This window comes from Arvicanthis niloticus, chromosome 17 (genome assembly GCF_011762505.2).
Source record: "Arvicanthis niloticus isolate mArvNil1 chromosome 17, mArvNil1.pat.X, whole genome shotgun sequence".
Taxonomy (NCBI): Eukaryota; Metazoa; Chordata; class Mammalia; order Rodentia; family Muridae; genus Arvicanthis; species Arvicanthis niloticus.
In genome coordinates, this window is record NC_047674.1 from 793,765 (window position 1) to 809,092 (window position 15,328).

Here is a 15,328-nt window from a genome sequence, read left to right on the forward strand (position 1 = left end):
GGTGAGGACAGAAGGGTATCTGGAGAGAGGAGAACACAGAAGGGAATCCAGAGAGAGGAGAGAACAGAACGGCATCCAGAGTAAGTAGAGAAGAAAAGGGCATCTGAAGATAGGAGAGATCAGAATGTCATCCAGAGAGATAGAGGACAGAAGGTTTTCCTGAGAGAGGTGAGGATAGAATTGCCTCCAGAGTGAGAAAACAGAGGGCATCCAGAGAAAAAGAGTACAGAAGGGCATCCGGAGATAGGAGAGAACAGATGGGCATCCTTTGAGAGGGGAGAACAGAAGGGCATCCAAGAGAGGAGAGAACACAAGAGAATCCAGAAAGAGGAGAGGACCGAAGGGGATGCAGAGAGAGGAGAGTACAGAAGGGCATCAAAAGGAGAAGACAGAAAAACATCCAGAGAGAGTAGAGTACAGAAGGGCATTTGGAGAAAGGATAGAACAGAAGGGCATCCAGAGAGAGGAGAAGACAGAAGGGCATCCAGAGAAAGGAGAGGACAGAAGGGCACCCAGATAGAGGAGAAGACAGAAAAACATCTAGAAAGAGTAGAGTAATCTCCTCTCTCTGGATGCCCTTCAGTCCTCTCCCTGAGAGCGAGCTGGCCGCCTCGACCGCCACAGCACTAACCACCGCCAACCACCACCGAGGTGCCCGGAGAGAGCAGAGAGGCAGCATGAGCAAGGCGGACGAGGCCACCACCAGCTGCACCACGCTCCCCCGCAGGCCGTGGACGATGTGCTGGCCGCGGCACCCCCGGACCCCGCGCCTAAGAGCCCGGCGGCCAGCGGCACGCCCCAGGCCCCAGCGCCCACTGCACTCCTTGAGGGGAGCCCCGGCAGAGACACAGCCCCAAGACCCGCCCCAGCCTCATCAGCTCCTGTGGGCAGCGAGGACATGGAGAAAAAAGTTCTCGCCACCAAAGTCGTTGGCACTGTCAAATGGATCAACATCAGAAATGGATATGGATTTATAAACCGAAATGAAACCAAAGAAGATGTGTTTGTACACCAGACTGCCATCAAGAAGAATAATCCCACACAAGTATCTGCACAGTGTGGGGAGGGAGAAATTGTAGAGTTTGATGTGGTTGCAGGAAAAGGGGGTCCTAAAGCAACAAATGTGACTGGCCCAGATGGAGTTCCAGTAGAAGGGAGCCGCTATGCTGCTGATCATCACCGATATGGCAGGCGCCCTGGACCTTCCCATAATGCTGGTGAGATTAGACAGATGAAAGATGGAGTCCCCGAGGGAACACAACTCCTGGTCCACCGGAATCCAACCTACCGCCCAAGGTTCTGCAGGGGACCCACTCACCCACGCACGAGCCCATATCGTTCCCTACAGGTGGTAGAGCCAGCTACAGGTCGTAGAGCCAGCTCCAAGAGTGTTCCCCCCAGTTATTGCCCACAGAAAACCTCTCCGAGAAACTCCAGGACAGTGAGTAATCCCCAGCCTAGTTCACAAAACTAGGCAGGCTTTTTTCTGTCTCCCCCCTCTTTCTCCACGTGTTCCTTGTTAGCTTCTTCTAATTTTTAGCTACCACTAGCTCCTGCCTAGTTCAAAAGACTAGGCCCCACTCTTTCTCCATGTGTTCCTGGTCAACTTCTCTACTTTAACTCTTCCTCCTCTTTCTCTCTGTCTGTCTCTCCCTCTCCATGTGCTTTCCAGCTCAAGGGCAAGATGGCGGCGACCCCCTAGCCTCCACTTTGCCCATCCCCCAGCTCCACAGAGAGGGCTCCTTCACTGACAACAGCTGTCTTTCAAGTCACAGTGCCTGCTCTGTGACCCTCCTAGGACTCCTTCCTTAGGTGAGAGATTTGTATAGCCTTTCACTCTCTGACTCTTGGCTCTCCTATCAAGCCTATGTGTCTCTCCCTATAAACTTTCCTCAAGTTAGCCTTTTGATCCTTCTCTACAATTAAAATTTCTAATAAAAAGAAAGGTGGAATACAGGTCCTCTCTGCCAGAGCACCCAGACGCCACATGGCAGAGAAAGGCCCCTCCCAACTGCTTCTCCCCAACAGGAGGACCTGCAACAAACGTTCCTGTTTTTCAACCAAAAATTTTAAACGTTTCCTTTTCTTTCTAACAGGAACACCTAGAGCAACAATGCTTGTGTTTTTCAACCAAAATTTTGTTATTTTTTTATTTTTAATGCTGCCTTTTCTCTCTAATGTTCGTGATATATGTCCAACATTATTTTTTCAACCTTTATAATTTCTTCAAGGTTTAAAACCCATCTAATTTCCTTCCACAGTTAAGTCAACGTGCTGATCACCATTTCTTGAGTCTTAATTAACAACTAATTTCTTTTACAGGCAAACTGTTGCTGCCAATCCCAGATACAAAATTAACATTGTTTTTCTCCCTCAGCTATCCAAGATACCTTCTAAGTCTAAATTTCCTCAAACACCTTTGCTTTTCCAGGATCTTAATGACAGGCCATAAGGTGCTTGTTCCCAAGCAATTTAATGCTCAGTATCCAGCCTACAGACATCTCCCTGCCAGAGATGCTGCTTCCCTACTGTGATTATCCTACAGGTATACCCACAGATCCAACAGAGTCCAGCCATCCTCTGGAACCTGCCTGAGATGCCAAGTTGCTTTCTCCCAGCCACCTCATCTGACTGCAGACTCCAGAGACATGCTGAGATGCAGTGACAGCGCCACCTCCTGGAACATGCCAAGCTGCCTTCTTCCAGCCATCTCATCTGACTGAAGACCCCAAAACATGCTGAGATCTAGAGACCCACACCAGGCTCCAGAGATGCATGCCAGAGCCCAGAGACGCTCACTACAGAAGACAGATCCAGACCTTCCAGCTACAAATGATCTTTTTTGCCAAAGTCACATAGCTAAAGTTACATGTTAGTGAGGAAAACATAATGTCTATTTAGATTAATCAGATGTCATTACCCTCAAACTGTACAACCTGTATTCAATTGTTTCAATGATTCCCTGACTTCCAAACTCTACCCTCAATTCCCATTACCCTTGACTTAGTTATGCTACACCCTCTGGCCTACATAGTGTTTTCTTTTGACCACCTCATCCAAAATTTTCAGTAAAAAAGACTGAGATGTTGGGCCATGAAGAGATGGTTTAGACATAGCCTGGTTGAATGAGCTTTGAACCCCGGAGACCCTTTGAGGGACAGTAGGATGTTCAGCTCTGTTCCTAGCCCCCCTTGATACAGCACTGGGTTTGAGATAGATGGGGGACCCAACAGGACATTGCCTGTCAGGGACGGGAATTATCTTCCCATGCTCCCAGATTTCAGACTAATCCACAGGGTCCACATCTCTCATTAACCTACACCTTACAGATTACAGATGATACAGAGCCACCCCTCTTTTTATGAAACAAAAGAGGGTGGGATTTGGGGCCTTGGATGAGGTAACTTCATTTAACCTGCCACATTTAGTCATGTAGGACACAGGTAGAGGGCTTGATTAACAAGTCTCCACCTCCAGAGATTTAAATATTAATGAATTATCAAAAGGCCAGGGGTGTAGATAATTAAGTTATTCCCTCCCCTTTCTCCCTTCCCTATAACATTGGTATCCCCTGACTTTTGGGGGTTTGGGGGAAGCGTGTACCACTTACATCCATTAACCATGTCTTGAACAATAAAGCTTTGGAAAACCGGACTCCACATGTCGCATGGTCTCTCTGCCTGATTCCCAGCTTTTGGAACCCTGGAACCTTGCAGATACAGCCGCCGGCCCGCCCACCGACAGCTGAGTGAATGTGGGACCCTCCGCTGGTGATGTGGGAAGCCGGCCTGGGACCCTGATGCTGGACCAACCTGAGACCCTGCTGCTGGACTCCCTCCCCCGACCGCGAGATTTCTTCCCCACAGAGGAGAAGACAGAAAAACATTCAGAGAGAGAGGAGTACAAAAGGGCATCCAGAGGGAGCAGAGGACAGAAGGGCATCCAGAGAAAAGAGAGAACATAAGGGCATCCAGAGAGAGCTGAGGACAGAAGGTCATCCTCAGAGAAAAGAAGACAGAAGGGAATCCAGAGAGAAATGAGGACTGAAGGGAATCCGGAAAAAAATTGAGAAGAGAAGGACATCTGGAGAGAGGAGAGAACAGAAGTCATCCAGAGAGATAGAGGACAGAAGGTCATCCTGAAAAAGGTGAGGATAGAATGGCCTCCAGAGAGAGAAGACAGAGGGCATCCAGAGAGAAAAGAAAAGAGGACAAAAGGGCATCTAGAGAAAGGAGAGAACAGATGGGCATCCAGAGAGAGGAGAGAACAGAGGGTATTCAAAAAGAGAAGAGAACACAAGAGAATCCAGAAAGAGGAGAGGACCAATGGGCATCCAGAGAGAGGAGAGTACAGAAGAGCATACAGAAAACAGAACAGAAAACATCCTGAGAGAGGGGAAGTCAGAAGGGCATAAACAAGTGAGGAGAGAACAGAAAGGCATCTGAATAGAGGAGAAGACAGAAGGGCATCTAGAGAGAGGAGAGAACAGAAGGGCACCCAGAGAGAGAAGATAGATCGCCATCCAGAGAGAGGAGAAAACAGAAGGGCATCAGGGGAGAGGAGAAGACATAATAGCATCCAGAAAGAAGAGAGGATAGAAGGGCATCAACAGAGAGAAGAGAACAAAAGGGTATCCAGAGAGATGAGAGGAAAGAAGGGCATCTAGAGAGAGAAGAGTACAAAAGGGCATCCAGAGAGAGAAGAGTACAAAAGGGCATCCAGAGAGAGGAGAGGACAGAAGGGCATCCAGAGGGAGGAGAGAACAGAAGGGCATCCATAAAGGGGAGAAGACAGAAAACCATCCAGAGAGTAGAGAGGACAGAAGGGCATCCAGAGAGAGGATAGAACAGAAGTGCATCCAGAGAGAGGAGAAGACAGAAGTGAATCCAGAGAAAGGAGTGGACAGAAGGGCATCCAGAGAGCGGAGAAGACAGAAAAACATCCAGAGAGAGTATAGTACAGAAGGGCATCCAGAGAAAGGATAGAAGAGAAGGGCGTCCAGAGAGTGAGGAGAGGACAGAAAGGCAACCAGAGAGAAGAGAAGACAGAAGGGCATCTGGAGAGAACAGAAAGGCATCCAGAGAGAGGAGAGGACAGAAGGGCATCCAGATAGAGGAGAGGAAAGAAGGGCATCCAGAGATAGGAGAGAACAGAAGGCCATACAGAGAGAGGAGAGAACAAAGAGGCATCTGGAGACAGTAGAGAACACAAGGGCATACAGGGAGAGGAGAGGACAGAAAGGCAACCAGAGAGAGGAGAAGACAGAAGTGCATCCAGAGAGAGGAGAGAGCAGAAGGGCATCCAGAGAGAGAAGAACACAGAAGGACATCCAGAGAGAGGACAGGACAGAAGGGCATCTAGAGAGAGAGGAGAGAACAGAAGTGCATCCATAGACTCGAGAATACAGAAGAGCATAAAGTAAGAGGAGAGGACAGAAGAACATCCAGAGAGGAGAAGCCAGAAAAACATCCAGAGAGAGGAGTGGACTGAAGGGCATGCAGAGAGAGGATAGAACGGAAGGACATCTGGAGAGAGGAGTGAACAGAATGGCCTGTAGTTAGACGAGAGGACAGAAAAGCATTTAGAATGAAGGGGACAGAAGGGCATTCGAGAGATGTGAGAACAAAAGGGCATACAGAAAAAAGAAAACAGAAGACCATCCAAAGAGAGGACAGGAGAGAAGGGAATGCAAAGAGAGGAGATGACAGAAAAAAAATCCAGAGAGAGGAGAGGACAGAATGTCATCTAGAAAAAAGGGGAAGATAGAAGGGCATCCAGACAGAGCAGACGACAGAAGGGCATTCGGAGAGAGGAGAAGACAAAAGGGCATCCAGAGAGAGAAGAATACAGAAGAACATCCATAGAGAAGAAAGAACAGAAGGGCATCCAGAGAGAGGAGTGAACAGAAAGGCCTCCAGTGAGAGGAGAGGACAGAAGGGCATTTAGAGAGAGGGGGGACAGAAGGGCATTCAGAGGGAGGTGAGAACAAAAGGGCATCCAGAAGAAAAGACAACAGAAGACCATCCAGAAAGAGGAGAGGATAGAAAAGCATCCAGAGAGAGGAGAAGATAGAAAAACATCCAGAGAGAAGAGAGGACAGAAGGGCATCTGGGGAGAGGAGAAGACAGAAGGGCATAAAGAGAAAGAGGAGAACAGAAGGGCATCCAGGGGGAGATGAGGACAGAAGGTCATCTGGAGAGAGGAGAAGACAGAAGGGAATCCAGAGATAGAGAAATAGGAGACAGATGGTCATCTGGAGAAAGAAGAGAAGAGAAGGGCATCCAGAGAGAGGAGATGACAGAAGGGCATCCTGAGAGAGGAGATAACAGAAGGGCATCCAGGGAGAGGAGAGAACAGAAGGGCATCCGGAGAGAGGAGAAGACAGAAGGTCATACAGAGAAAGGAGAGTACAGAAGGGCATCCAGAGAAAGCAGGGGACAGAAGGGCATTCCAAGAGAGGAGAAGACAAATGGGCATCTAGAGAGAGAAGAGGACAGAAGGGCATCCAGAGAGAGGAGAAGACTGAAGGGCATGCAGAGAGAGGAGAGAACAGAAGAGCATCCAGAGAGAGGAGAAGACAGAAGGGCATCTGGAGAGAGGAGAAGACAGAAGGGCATCCGGAGAGAGTAGAGAACAATAGGGCATCCGGAAAGAGGAGAGAACAGAAGGGCATCTAGAGTGTGAGGAAGGGACAGAAGGGCATCTTGAAAGAGGACAAATCACAAGGGAATCTAGAGGGAGGAGAGAACAGAAGGGCATCCAGAGAGAATAAAAGACAGAAAGTCATCCAGAGAGAGGAGAGGAAGAAGTCCACCCAGAGAGAGGAGAGGACAGAAGGGCATCCTGAGAGAGGAGAAGACAGAAGGTCATACAGAGGAAGGAGATGATGGAAGGGCAGGCAGAGAGAGGAGAGAACAGAAGGGCATCCAGAGAGAGGAGAGGACAGAAGGCTTCCAGAGAGAGATAAGAAGACAGAAGGGTATCCAGAGAGAGGAGAGGACAGAAGACCATCCCGAGAGAGGAGGGAAAAGAAGGGCATCCAGAGAGAGGAGAGAACAGATGCGTATCCAGAGAAAGTAGAGGACAGAAGAGCATCCAGTGAGAGAAGAGTACACAAGCGCATCCAAAGAGAGGAGAATACAGATTGGCATCTGGAGAGAGGAGAGAATAGAAGGGCATCCAGAGAGAGTAGAGGACAGAAGAACATTCTGAGAGTGGAGAGAACAGAAGAACATCTAGGAAGAGGAGAGAACAGAAGGGCATCTAGAGAGAGGAGAGAACAGAAGAGTATCCAGAGAAAGTAGAGAACAGAAGAGCATCCAGAGAGAGGAGAGAACAGAAGGCCATCCTGAATGAGAGAAAGAGGAGACAGATGGGCATCTGGAGAAAGAAGAGAACAGTAGGGCATCCAGAGAGAGGAGAAGACAGATTTGCATCTGGAGAAAGAAGAGAAAAGAAGGGCATCCAGAGAGAGAAGACAGAAGGGCATCCATAGAGAGGAGAGAACAGAAGGGCATCCAGACAGAAGAGAGTATAGAAGAGCATCCAGAAAGAGGAGAGGACAGAAGGGCATCTGGAGAGAGGAGAAGACAGAAATGCATTAAGTGATAGGACAGTACAGGAGAACATCCAGAGAGAGGAGAAGACAGATTGGTATCCAGAGAGAGGAGAGAACAGAAGGGCTTTCAGAGAGAGTAGAGGACAGAAGGGAATACTGAGAGCGGAAAGAACAGAAGAAATTCTAGGGAGAGGAGAGAACAGAAGGGAGTCCAGAGAGAGGAGAAGACAGAAAGTCATACAGAGAAAGGAGAGTACAGAAGGGAATCCAGAGAGAGGAGAGGAGAGAAGGGCATTCAGATAGCGTAGAGAATAGTAGGGCATCCGGAGAAAGGAGAGAACAGAAGGCCATCCAGTGAGAGGAGAGAACAGAAGAGTATCCAGAGAAAGGAGAGGACAAAATAGCATCCAGAGAGGAGAGAACAGAAGGGCATCCAGAGAGAGGTGAAGACAGATTGGCATCTGGAGAAGGAAGAGAACAGAAGGGAATCCAGAGAGAGGAGAGGACAGAAGGGCATCATGAGAGATGAGAGAACAGAAGGGCATCCAGAGAGAGGAGAAGAAAAATGGGCATCCTGAGAAAATAATGAACAGAAGAGCATCCAGAGAGAGGAGAGGACAGAAGGGCATCCAGAGAGAGAGGAGAAAACCGAATGACATCCAGAGAGAGGAGAAGACAGAAGGGCATCTGGAGAGAGGAGAAGAACGAAGGGCATCCAGAGAGAAAAGAATACAGAAGGTCAATCAGGGAGAGGAGAGGACAAACAAAATCCAGAGCGGGGAGAGAACAGAAGGGCATCAAGAGAGAGGAGAGAACAGAAAAGTATCCAGAGAAAGGAGAGGACAGAAAAGCATCCAGTGAGAGGAGAGTACAGAAAAGCATCCAGAGAGAGGAGGAGACAGATTAGCATATGGAGAGAGGAGAGAACAGAAGGGCATCCAGAGAGAGTAGAGGACAGAAGAACATCCTGAGAGTGGAAGGAACAGAAGAGCATCTAGGGAAAGGAGAGAACAGAAGGGCATCAAGAGAGAGGAGAAGACAGAAAGTCATACAGAGAAGGGAGAGTACAGAAGGGCATCCAGAGAGAGGAGAAGACAGAAAGTCACACAGAGAAAGGACAGTACAGATGGGCATCCAGAGAGATGAGAAGACAGAAGGGCATCCAGAGAGAGGAGAAGACCGAAGGACATCCAGAGAGAGGAGAGAACAGAAGGGCATCCAGAGAGAGAGAAAGAGGAGACAGATAGGCATCTGGAGAAAGAAGAGAACAGAAGGGCATCCAGAGAGAGGAGTAGACAGAAAGTCATGCAGAGAAAAGAGAGTAAGAAGGGCATCCAAAGAAAGGAGAGGACAGAAGGGCATCCCGAGAGAGGAGAAGACAAATGGGCATCCGGAGAGAAGAGAGGAAAGAAGGGCATCCAGAGAGAGGAGAAGACAGAAGGGCATCCAAGGAGAAGAGAAGACCGAAGGGCATACAGAGAGAGGGGAGAACAGAAGGGCATCCAGAGAGAGGAGAAGACTGACGGGCATCCATAGAGAGAAGAAGACAGAAGAGCTTTCTGAGAAAGGAGAGTACAGAAGGGCATCCAGATAGAGAACAGGACAGAAAGGCATCCGTACAGTGTAGAGTACAGTAGGGCATGGGGAGTGAGGACAGAACAGAAGGCCATCAAGAGAGAGGAGAGAAGAGAATGGCATCCAGAGAGAGAAGAAACAGATTGGCCTCTGGAGAAAGAAGAGAACAGAAGAGCATCCAGAGAGAAAAGAGAACAGAAGGGCATCCAAATAGAGGAGAATACAGAAGGGCATCCAGAGAGAGGAGAAGAGCGAAGGGCATCCAGGGAGAGGAGAGAACAGAAGGGCATCCACACAGAGAAGAGTACAGAAGAGCATCCAGAGAGAGTAGAGGACAGTAGGGCATCCTGAGATTGTAGAGAACAGATGAACAGCTAGTGAGAGTAGAGAACAGAAGGGCATCCAGAGAGGAAAAGCCAGAAAGTCATACAGAGAGATTAGAGAACAAAAGGGCATCCGGAGCGAGGAGAGAACAGAAGGGCATACAGTCAGAGGAGAGTACACTAGAGCATCCAGAAAAAGGAGAGGACAGAAGGGCATCAGGAGAAAGGAGAAGGCAGAAACAAATCTACAGAGAGGAGAGTACAGAAGGTCATCCAGAGAGAGGAGAGGTAACAGGGCATCCCGAGAGAGTAGAGAACAATAGGGCATCAGGAGAGAGGAGAGAACAGAAGAGCATCCAGAGTGTGAGGCGAGGACAGACGGGCATCTTGAGAGATGACAAATCAGAAGGGAATCCAGAGAGAGGAGAGAACCGAAGGGCATCAAGAGAGAGTAGAAACCAGAAAGTCATTCAGAGAGAGGAGAGGACAGAAGACCATCCAGAGAGAGGATTGAAAAGAAGGGCCTCCAGAGAGAGGAGAGAACAGAAGAGTATCCAGAGAAAGTAGAGAACAGAAGAGCATTCAGAGTGAGGACAGAACAGAAAGGCATCCAGAGAGAGAGAAAGAGGAGACAAATGGGCATCTGGAGAAAGAAGAGAACAGAAGGGCCTCCAGAGAGAGGAGAGGACAAAAGGGCATACTGAGAGAGGAGAGAACAGAAGGGCATCCAGAGAGATAAGAAGACAGAAGGGCATCCAGAGAGAGGAGAAGACCGAAGGGCATACAGAAGGGCATCCAGAGAAAAGAGAGAGCAAAAGGGTGTCCATTGAGAGGAGAGGACAGAAGGGCCTCCAGGGAGAGGAGAGAACAGAAGGACATCCAGAAAGAGGAGAGAACAGAAGGGTATCCAGAGAGAGGAGAAGGCAGAAGGGCATCAAGAGAGAGGAGAGAACAGAAAGACATCCAAAGAAAGGAGAAGACAGAAGGGCATCCAGAGAGAGGAGATGACACAAGGGCATCAAGAGAGAGGAGAGAACACAAGGCCATCCAGATAGATGAGAGAACAGAAGAGAATCCAGAGAGTGGATAGAACAGAAGGGCATCCAAAGGGAGCAGAAGACTGAAGGACATCCAGAGAGAGAAGAGGACAGAAGGCCATCCGGAGAGAGGAGAGGACAGAAGGGCATCCAGTGAGAGGAGAGAACAGAAAGGCATCCAGAGAGAGGAGAAGACAGAAGAGGATCCAGAGTGAGGAGAGAATTGTAGGGTTCCAGAGAGAGAGGAGAGATGAGAAGGGCATTGGGAGAGAGGAGAGAACAGAAGGGCATCCAGAAAGAGGAGAGGTCAGAAGGGCATCCAGAGATATAAGAGAACAGGAAGCCATCCAGAGAGAGGAGAAGACAGAAGGCCAACCAGAGATAGGAGAGGACAGAAGGGCAGCCTGAGAGAGAACAGAGAACAGGAAGCCATCCAGCGAGAGGAGATGACAGAAGGGTATCCATAGAGAGGAGAGGACAGCAGGGCATCCAGAGAGAGGAGAAGACAGAAGGGAATCCAATGAGAGGAGAGAACAGAAGAGAATCCAGAGGGAGAAGAGAGCAGAAGGGCATCCAGAGAGAGGAGAAGAAAGAAGGGCTTCTGGAGAGAGGAGACAACATAAGAGTATCCAGAGAGAGGAGAGAGCAGAATGGCATCCAGAGAGAGGAAAAGACAGAAGAGCATTCAGAGAGAGGAGAGAACAGAACAGCATCCAGAGAGAGGAGAGAGCAGAAGGGCATCCAGATGTAGGAAAGGACAGAAGGGCATCCAGAGAGAGGAGAGAACATAAAGCCATCCAGAAAGAGGATAAGAGAGAAGGCCATCCAAAGATAGGAGAGGACAGAAGGGCATCCAGAGACAACAGAGGAAAAAGGGTAACTAGAAAGTCCAGAGAACAGAATGGCATCCAGATATAGGAGAAGACAGAAGGGCATCAGTAGAGAGGAGAGAACAGAAGGGCATCGGGAGAGAGGAGAAGACAGAAGGGCATCCAAAGAGAGCAGAAGACAGAAGGGCATCCAGAGAGAGGAGAGGACAGAAGGGCATCCGGAGAGATGAGAGAACATAAAGGCATCCAGAGAGAATAGAGGACAGAAGGGCATCTAGAGAGATGAGAGAACAGAAGGGCATCCAGAGAGAGAAGAAGACAAAAAGGGAATCCAGAGAGAGGGGAGAACAGAAGGGCATCCACAGTGAGGAGAAGACAGAAGGGCATCCAGAGAGACGAGAGGTCAGAAAGGCATCCAGAGAAATGAGAGAGCAGAAGGGTGTCCATTGAGAGGAGAGGACAGAAGGACATCCAGGGAGAGGAGAGAACAGAAGGACATCCAGAAAGAGGCGAGAACAGAAGGGTATCCAGAGAGAGGAGAGGGCAGAAGGGCATCAAGAGAGAGGAGAGAACAGAAAGGCATCCAGAGAAAGGAGAAGACAGAAGGGCATCCAGAGAGAGGAGATGACACAAGGGCATCAAGAGAGAGGAGAGAACACAAGGCCATCCAGATAAATGAGAGAACAGAAGAGAATCCAGAGAGTGGATAGAACAGAAGGGCATCCAAAGGGAGCAGAAGACTGAAGGACATCCAGAGAGAGAAGAGGACAGAAGGGCATCCTGAGAGAGGAGAGGACAGAAGGGCATGCAGATTAAGGAGAGAACAGAAAGGCATCCAGAGAGAGGAGAAGACAGAAGGGAATCCAGAGTGAGGAGAGAATTGTAGGGTTCCAGTGAGAGGAGAGAACAGAAGGGCATCGGGAAAGAGGAGAGAACAGAAGGGTATCCAGAAAGAGGAGAGGACAGAAGGGCATCCAGAGAGATAAGAGAACAGGAAGCCATCCAGAGAGAGGAGAAGACAGAAGGCCAACCAGAGATAGGAGAGAACAGAAGGGCATCCAGAGAGAGGGGAGAGAACAGGAAGCCATCCAGAGAGAGGAGAAGACAAAAGGGCATCCAGAGAGAGGAGAAGACAGCAGGGAATCCAGAGAGACAAGAAGACAGAAGGGAATCCAATGAGAGGAGAGAACATAAGGGCATCTAGAGGCAGAAGAGGGCAGAAGGGCATCCAGAGAGAGGAGAAGAAAGAAGGGCTTCCAATAGAGAGGAGAGGACAGAAGGGCTTCCAGTGAGAGGAGAGAACAGAAGGGCATCCAGAGAGAGGTGAAGACAGAATGGTACCCAGAGTTAAAAGAGAATTGTAGAGTATCCAGAGACAGCAGAATACAGAAGGGCATCCAAAGAGCGTAGAGAACAGAAGGGCATTCGGAAAGAGAAGAGAGAGGCATCCAGATGGATAAGATGACAGAAGGGCATCCAGAGAGAGGTGAAGACAGAATGGTACCCAGAGTTAAAAGAGGATTGTAGGGCATCCAGAGACAGCAGAATACAGAAGGGCATCCAGAGAGCGTAGAGAACAGAAAGGCATTCGGAAAGAGAAGAGAGAGGCATCCAGATGGAGAAGATGACAGAAGGGAATCCAGAGAGAGGAGAAGACAGAAGGGCATCCAGTGAGAGGAGATGACAGAAGGGCAACTAGAGACGAGAGAACAGAATGGCATCCAGAAATAGGCAAAGACAGAAGGGCATCAGTAGAGAGGAGAGAACAGAAGGGCATCGGGAGAGAGGAGAAGACAGAAGGGCATCCAGAGAGAAGAGAAGACAGAAGTGCATCCAGAGAGAGGAGAGGACAGAAGGGCATCCAGAGAGATGAGAGAACATAAAGGCATCCAGAGAGAATAGAGGACAAAAGGGCATCTAGAGAGATGAGAGAACAGAAGGGCATCCAGAGAGAGGAGAAGACAAGAAGGGAATCCAGAGAGAGGGGGAGAACAGAAGGGCATCCACAGAGAGGAAAATACAGAAGGGCATTTAGAGAGAGGAGAGGACAAAAGGGCATCCACTGAAAAAAGAGAGCAGAAGGGCATCCATTGAGAGGAGAGGAAAAAACGGCATCCACAGAAAAGAGTTCAGAAGGCCATAAAGAGACAAGAGAAGACAGAAGGGCATCCAGAAAGAGGAGAGAACAGAAGGGCATCCAGAGAAATTAGAAGACATAAGGGAATCCAAAAAGAGGAGAGAACAGAAAAGAATACAGAATGAGGAGAGATCAGAAAGGCATGCAGAGAGAAGAGAGGACAGAAGGGCATCTAGAGAGAGCAGAGAACACAAGGGCACCCAGAAAGAGGAGAAGACAGTAGGGAAACCAGAGAGAGAAGTGGACAGAATGGCATCCAGAGAGGAAAAGACAGAAGGGCATCCGGAGAGAGTAGAGGACAGAAGGGCATCCAGTGAGAGGAGAGAACAGAAGGCCATCCAGAGAGAGGAGAAGACAGAAGGGAATCCAGATTGAGGAGAAAATTGTAGGGTTCCAAAGAGAGGAGAGAACAGAAGGGCATCTGGAGAGAGGAGAGGACAAAGGGCATCCAGAAAGAGAAGAGAACAAAAGGGCATTCAGAGAGAGGAGAGAACAGAAGGGCATCTAGAGAGAAGAGAGGACAGAAGGGCATCCAGAGAGAGGAGAGAACAGAAGGGCTTCCTGAGAGAGAAGAGAACAGAAGGGCATCCAGTGAGATGAGAGAACAGAAGAGAATCCAGAAAGAGGAGAGAAAAGTAGTTTATCCAGAGAGAGGAGACGACAGAAGGGTATCCACAGAAAGGAGAGAGCAGAAGGGCACCCAGAGATAAAAGAGGACAGTAGGGCATCCAGAGAGAGGAGAAGACAGAAGGGCATCCAGAGAGAGGAGAGGACAGAAGGGCTTCCAGTGAGAGGAGAGAACAGAAGGGCATCCAGAGAGAGGTGAAGACAGAATGGTACCCAGTGTTAAAAGAGAATTGTAGGGCATCCAGAGACAGTAGAATACAGAAGGGCATCCAGAGAGCGTAGAGAACAGAAGCGCATTCGGAAAGAGAAGAGAGAGAGACATCCAGATGGAGAAGATGACAGAAGGCCATCCAGAGAGAGGTGAAGACAGATTGGTACCCAGAGTTAAAAGAGAATCCAGAGAGAGGAGAGGACAGAAGGGCATCTGGAAAGAGAAGAGAACAAAAGGGCATCCAGAGAGAGGAGAGGACAGAAGGGAATCTAGAGAGAGCAGAGAACAAAAGGGCATCCAGAAAAAGGAGAAGACAGTAGGGCATCCATAGAGAGATGAGGACAGAAAGGCATCTGGAGAGAGGAAAACACAGAAGGGCATCCAGAGAGAGGAGAGGACAGAAGGACATCCAGTGAGAGGAGAGAATAGGAGGACATCCAGAGAGAGGAGAAGACAGAAGGGAATCCAGCTTGAGGAATAATTGTAGGGCATCCAGAGAGAGGAGAAGACAGAAGGGCATCGGAAGAGAGGAGAGAACAGAAGTGCATCAGGAGAGAGGAAAAGACAGAAGGGCATCAAGAGAGAGGAGATGACAGAAGGTCATCCAGAGAGAGGAGAAGACAAACAGGGAATCCAGATAGATGAGAGAACAGAAGAGCATCCAGAGAGAGGAGAAGACCGAAGGGCATCCAGAGAGAGGATAGGATAGAATGGCATCCAGAGAGAGGAGAAAACAGAAGGGTATCGGAAGAGAGGAGAGAGCAGAAGGGCATCCAGATATAGGAGAGGACAGAAGGGTATACAGAGAGAGGAGAGAACAGAAACCCATCCAGAGAGAGGAGAAGACAGAAGGGCATCTAGAGAGAGGAGAGGAAAGAAGGGCAACTAGAGAGACCAGAGAACAGAAGGGCATCCAGATATAGGAGAAGACAGAAAGGCATCAGTAGAGGGAGAGAACAGAAGGGTTTCGGGGGAGAGGAGAAGTCAGAAGGGCATCCAGAGGGAGGAGAAGACAGGAGGGAATCCAGAG

At 49.0% G+C, this 15,328-nt stretch overlaps 1 pseudogene; it reads left to right on the top strand.

The window, feature by feature from the left end:
* Positions 1–677: 677 nt before the first annotated feature.
* Positions 678–15,328, top strand: part of LOC117722704 (Y-box-binding protein 3 pseudogene) — a 72,005-nt pseudogene continuing 57,354 nt past the window's right edge.